This window comes from Neofelis nebulosa, chromosome 1, assembly GCF_028018385.1.
Source record: "Neofelis nebulosa isolate mNeoNeb1 chromosome 1, mNeoNeb1.pri, whole genome shotgun sequence".
NCBI lineage: Eukaryota > Metazoa > Chordata > Mammalia > Carnivora > Felidae > Neofelis > Neofelis nebulosa.
Window position 1 is genome coordinate 159484995 of NC_080782.1, and position 6000 is coordinate 159490994.

Here is a 6000-nt window from a genome sequence, read left to right on the forward strand (position 1 = left end):
GCTCTGAGCTTGGCAGCAGAGAACCAGATGCAGGGCTCAAACTCATGAACAGCAAGATCACAACCTGATCTGAAGTCAGATTCTTAACCAACTGAGCCACCCAGGCACCTCAACTCATCATTCATTCTTGTGACTGCTTTTGCTGCATCCCAAAGGTTTATTTTTTTTTTACATTTATTTAGTTTTTTTGAGAAACAGAGTGAGCCAAAGCATGAGCGGGGGAGGGGCAGAGAGACAAGGAGACACAGAATCTGAAGCAGGCTCCAGGCTCTGAGCAAGTGGTCAGCACAGAGCCTGATGCGAGGCTCGAACCCATGAACTGTGAGATCATGACTTGAGCCGAAGTCAGATGCTCAATCGACTGAGCCACCCAGGTGTCCCCCAAAGGTTTTAGACTGCTGTGTTCTCATTATTATTTCTTTCCATATATTTTTCATTATGTTTTTAAATTTCTAATTTGGCCCATTTATTCTTTAGCAGTATGTTAACATTCACGTATTTGTGGTTTTCCAAAAAAAATATTGTGGCTGACTTCCAGTTTCATAGCATTGTGGTTAGAAAATAATCATAGTATTATCTAAATCTTTTTGCACTTATTGAGACCTTATTTGTGACCTAGTATGTGATCCTCCCTGGAGAATGTCCCATATGCACTTGAAAAGACTGTGTAGTCTGCTTCTTTAATATGGATAGTTCTGACTATATCAGCTAAATCCATCTGGTCCAGTGTGTCTTTCATAGCAAGTATTACCTTGTTGATTTCTGCTTAGATTATTTGTCCACAGCTGTAATTGTGGCATTAACATCTGTTAATACTATTAATGACTTCCTGTGTATTTGTTACTGTTCTGTGTATTTGAGTGTTCCAATTTGGGCATAAATATTTACAATTGTTAGATCTTTTTGTTAATTAGACCTCTTTATTATGATAGAGCGACCTTATTCATCTCTTGTTAGCCTTTGGTTTAAAATCTAGTTTCTCTAATGTAAGTATTGCTCCTCTGGCTTTCTTTTGACATCCATTTTCATGATAAATATCTCTCCATCCCTTCACTTCCAGTGTGCAGGTGTCTTTAGGTATAAAGTGATTCTCTTAAAGGCAGCATATTCACGGGTGTTGTTTTCCTTATGCATTCTGACACCCTATGTCTCTTGATTGGAGCATGTAGTCTACATTCAGAGTGACTATTGACAGTTATTAATTTACTGCCATGTTTGTTTTGTCATTGCTTACGGAGATTTTCTCTTTTTCCTTCTAGTCTTTGTTGTTTTTGTCTTTCTCACTCAAAGAATTCCCTTTTACTATTTCTTGAAGGTCTGGTTTAATGGTCATGAACGAATATAGTGTTGTTTGTCAGGGAAACTATGTATCTCTGCTATTCTGAATGACAGCCTTCATGTATAGAGTATTCTCAGCTACACATTTCTCCCATTCAGTGTGTTGAATATATCATGCCACTCCTTTCGGCTGGCTTGGTTTCTGTGGGGGACGTCTGCTGTTAACATCATTTGTCTTTCCTTAGAATTTGGATTTCTTTTTTCTTCTACTTTCAAGATGTTTTTAGTATCTCTATATTTTACAAATTGTATTACAATATGTATTTGATTTTGGCTTGTTTTGTTGAATTTGATGGGGTTCTCTATATCTTTTGGATTTGGATGTCTCAGATTATGGAAGTCTTCAGCTATAATTTCTTTTTGGAGCAATTGTAGGTGGGATTTTTTATCTTTTTGCTACATCATCACGAATATAGAAATGAACAGACTCCTGCATAATAATTGTGTATTGTATAACTTTATTGAATTAATTTTCAATTCCAGTGGTTTCTTGGTAGATTAATTAAGGTTTTGTATATAGTATCATATCATCTGCAAATAGTAAGTTTTCATTCTCCCTTACCATGTTGGATGACTTTTCTTTTTTTTTTTTTTTTCTTATCCTATTGCTATGTTTACCACTTTTTGTATTATGTTGAACAAAGATGGTGAAAGTTGATATCTGTACTTCCTTCCTGATCATAGAGGAAAGGTTTTCACTTTGTCACCATTGAGTATGTTAGCATGTTTTATTTTTATCCTTTTTCATGTTGAGGTATATACTTTCTTTTTTTTTAATTTTTTTAATGTTTATTTATTTTTGAGACAGAGAGAGAACATGAGCAGGGAAGGGGCCGAGAGAGAGGGAGACACAGAATGTGAAGCAGGCTCCAGGCTCTGAGCTGTCAGCACAGAGCCTGATGTGGGGCTCGAACTCACGAACTGTGAGATCATGACCTGAGCCAAAGTCGGATGCTTAACTGACTGAGCCACCCAGGTGCCCCAAGGTATATACTTTCTAAACCCACTTTGTTGAGTTGTTAAAATGAACAGATGATGTATTTTGTCAAATGCTTTGTCTGCATCTATAGAGATGATCGTATGCTATTTACCCTTCATCTTTTTAAGTATGATTTATAAAATTGTTTTACCTGTGAATTGTGAACCACCCATGCATTCCTAAAATGAATCACAGTGGATTGTGATTAATGATGTTTACATTTTAGGGGCACCTGGGTGGTTCTGTCGGTTAAGCGTCCGACGTCGGCTTCAGGTCATGATCTCACGGTTCGTGAGCCATTTCCTGAAGGGGAACATCTCTATGGATTTGTATAACTCCACAGTGCATTCTCCATTTTCAGAGAAGAAAGAAGATGTCTACAAAGGTTTCTACAATGCAATCATGGTCCACCTTCAGCTTCACTGTCCTGTGACACACTCACAACCCTGTTTCTGGTGAGTCTATTGGGGCCATTGCTCAACTGTACCTGTCTCAGCCCCTCCGGTCCTCCACCCTGCAGTCCGGTCCTCCCATTGCTGCCACACCGAGGGGCGTGCAGCACGAACAAGCTGAACTCATCTTCAGGTTTCCCATGTGGAGCTGAAGTATCTGACTTTGAGAAGTGGTTATAGACGTCACTTCCATTTCAGGAAAATGACTCCTTGCAAGAAAGGGTCAGGGTTAATTTTGGAAAAAACAAAAAACAAAAACAAAAAAACTTCCCAAAGATATGTTTTACTTAGCCCATAATGAATGAGCTCCCCCATCTTTGGGGCCAGACTGATGGAATATTGGGGAAAGTTCTGGTAGGGAGATATTTGGGTTGAAATGACTGATCCATACATTGGGAGGTACAAGGATATTCCCCTCATCCTGTCTAATTGGGGTGATCTGAAAAGTCAACTTATTGCAGCCATTCTGTGTTGCTGTGTTCTCCAGTGTAAGTGAAGATGCTGGTTTTGCCTAAAGAGAGGAAGAATTAACCTGTCAGGAAACAGGCACATGGGGCATGCTCCCCAGAAAAGGCTGGACTAGGGATGGGAATGGTCTTGGGTGTATGCCTGAAGGAAGAACATGAGACCCCGGGTCCTGTGATTAATAGTGAATGTTCCACATCTCCTATGGAGTGCCAAGGTGAATGTCAGAGGACCCCACTCCTGTCCCAAGTTTATGCAGAGAGAGGGAGGGACTGGCCTTGAGGTTGCCAGATGAGCTGACCACCAGCATGTTCCTCTGTGACTCCACTGTGGTGTGGGCATGAGGCAAAGTTCATTCCCAAGCAGGCATTCAGGAAGTGTGGCTAGAGTGGATGTGTCATGTCTCATACAAGTCAGCACACCAGTTCAGGGCTCACTCCTCTATCTGACCTGGCTCCCTTTGGCAGGTCTTGGGAGGGATGATATTTAGGCTAAAGACACCAGTAAGAGGAGCCAATTGGATGTAAGTTTTGAGCAAGCCCAACATCAACGACAACCATCCCATTAAAACCCATCATTACCTACTTCTACTAGAATAAACTAAACTTCTCAAATGCCCTCAACACACACAACACACTTTTCCTCAATAATTCCCACTGTCAACCAGACTTTTGGTCTTTACAAGTACTTATCCTTCCATCTTTGGAAATACATTTGGCAAACAATGTGTTTTAGCTACCCGATGCACTCATCGTTGCCTGTAGAGAAGAAAGCCATGATGATGTGACTTTCCACACAGGTTGCTGCCCTGTATCTTCCCAGCTGTGTCTGGCCAGGGCTCACTGTGCTCCTTCTGGTTTAGGCACAGAACTGGGGCTACATTTGGTAGTCACAGTCTTATTGACCCACCACTTGCTAACACACCGGATTTAAGAACATCCAGAGTCTTATGACACACCCTAAATATGAAAGGTGAATAATTAAGAACACTCGCCAAATAAACCCCAGAGAAATGTCATCTTTAATATGTCACACAATTCACAGACCCCCAAAGCCAATGATGACCTAGAGTTAGGATTCCCAATGGATTTGAAAGGAGACATCATTAAAAACATGCTTTGGCAAGCAATTACAAAAGTGTTTGAAACAAATGAGAATAAGTCTCAGGAAAGGAAGAAAGGTGTAAAGAAGTACATAATGGACAATTACAACTGAAAAGGATAATGACTACAATTTTTAAAATACAAACATACACACAGACAACACAAAGAATAAAACTAATATTTATGTCACAGGAGTCTCAGAAAGAGAAAATATAAAAAAGTAGGGACTAAAAATATTTTTCAAGAGAAAAATAAAAAAAAAATTGTTTCAGGAAATCATGGCTGATTTGCCAAATTTGACAAAAGATATGAACCTAATGATCTAAGAAAATGTGTAAATACCAAAGAGTTGAAACCTCAAGAAGTCCACCAAGAAACATGCTATGGACTACACTATGCTCCCACCCCATTCACAATTTTCCAGTTCTATCCCCATAAACTTGCATGTGGGGCCTTGGAAGATAATGAGGTTATGTTAGGTCACAAGTTTAGGACCCTCATGATGAGGTTAGCATGCTTACAAGGAGAGATGCCAGAGAGCTGGCACACTCTCTCCATGCACACATACAGAGAGAGGTCATGTGAGCACAAAGCCAGAAGGTGGCCATCCGCAAGCCAAGAAGATGAGTCTCCCCAGAACGTGACCACACTGGTGCCCTTGTTGGATTTCTACCCTAGAAACTGTAAGAAAGTGCATTATGGATATTTATCCATTGGCTTAAACTTAGTGCATTTTTACACATTGCAATAAAGCAAGATTCAGAAACTAAAATACATGGTGAATTGGACTTTATCAAGATTTAAACATTTTGCTCTTTTTTTTAATTTTTTTTAACGTTTATTTATTTTTGAGACAGAGAGAGACAGAACATGAATGGGGGAGGGTCAGAGAGAGAGATGGAGACACAGAATCTGAAACAGGCTCCAGGCTCTGAGCTGTCAGCACAGAGCCCGACCCGGGGCTTGAACTCAAGAACCGCAAGATCATGACCTGAGCCGAAGTCGGATGCTTAACCGACTGAGTCACCCAGGTTCCCCATTTTTGAAAATTTTTTTAACGTTTATTTATTTTTGAGACAGAGAGAGACAGAACATGAACGGGGGAGGGTCAGAGAGAGAGAACATTTTGCTCTTTTAAAGACCCTGTTTGTTAGCTAACAATATAACATATATTATAATTTTATTAATTATATAAATAATAAATATAATTATTATAATTATAATGATGATACTATAATGTAAATTATATTGAAAATAATGTAGGGGCACCTGAGTGGCTCAGTCCATTAAGTGTCCGACTTTAACTCAGGTCAAGATCTCCTTGTTCATGTGTTCGAACCCTACATCAGTCTCTGTGCTGACAGCTCAGAGCCTGGAGCCTGCTTCAGGTTCTGTGTCTCCCTCTCTTTCTGCCCCTCCCCCACTTGCACTCTGTCTCTCTCTCAAAAAAACTAGTAAACATTAAAAAAATATCCTGTTAATATGATAAAAATGCAAGCTATACACTAGACGAACATGTTTGCAAACCACACATGTGACAAAAAGAACTTGTATCTACACAGTATAAAAAAATTCAGAATGCAACAAAAAATAACAAAAAATAATAAGGAAAACATTTTCCAAATGGGAAATGGACAAAATACATGAAGAAACATTTCAGCAA

At 39.5% G+C, this 6000-nt stretch overlaps 1 long non-coding RNA gene across 1 annotated transcript in view; it reads left to right on the top strand.

Annotated features, from left to right (window-relative positions):
* Positions 1–5087, top strand: part of LOC131506891 (uncharacterized) — a 39108-nt gene extending 34021 nt beyond the window's left edge. The window contains exon 6 of the long non-coding RNA XR_009259217.1: positions 2679–5087. This is a non-coding gene — a long non-coding RNA (uncharacterized LOC131506891). The remainder of the gene's footprint in view (positions 1–2678) is intronic.
* The last annotated feature ends 913 nt before the right edge of the window (positions 5088–6000 follow it).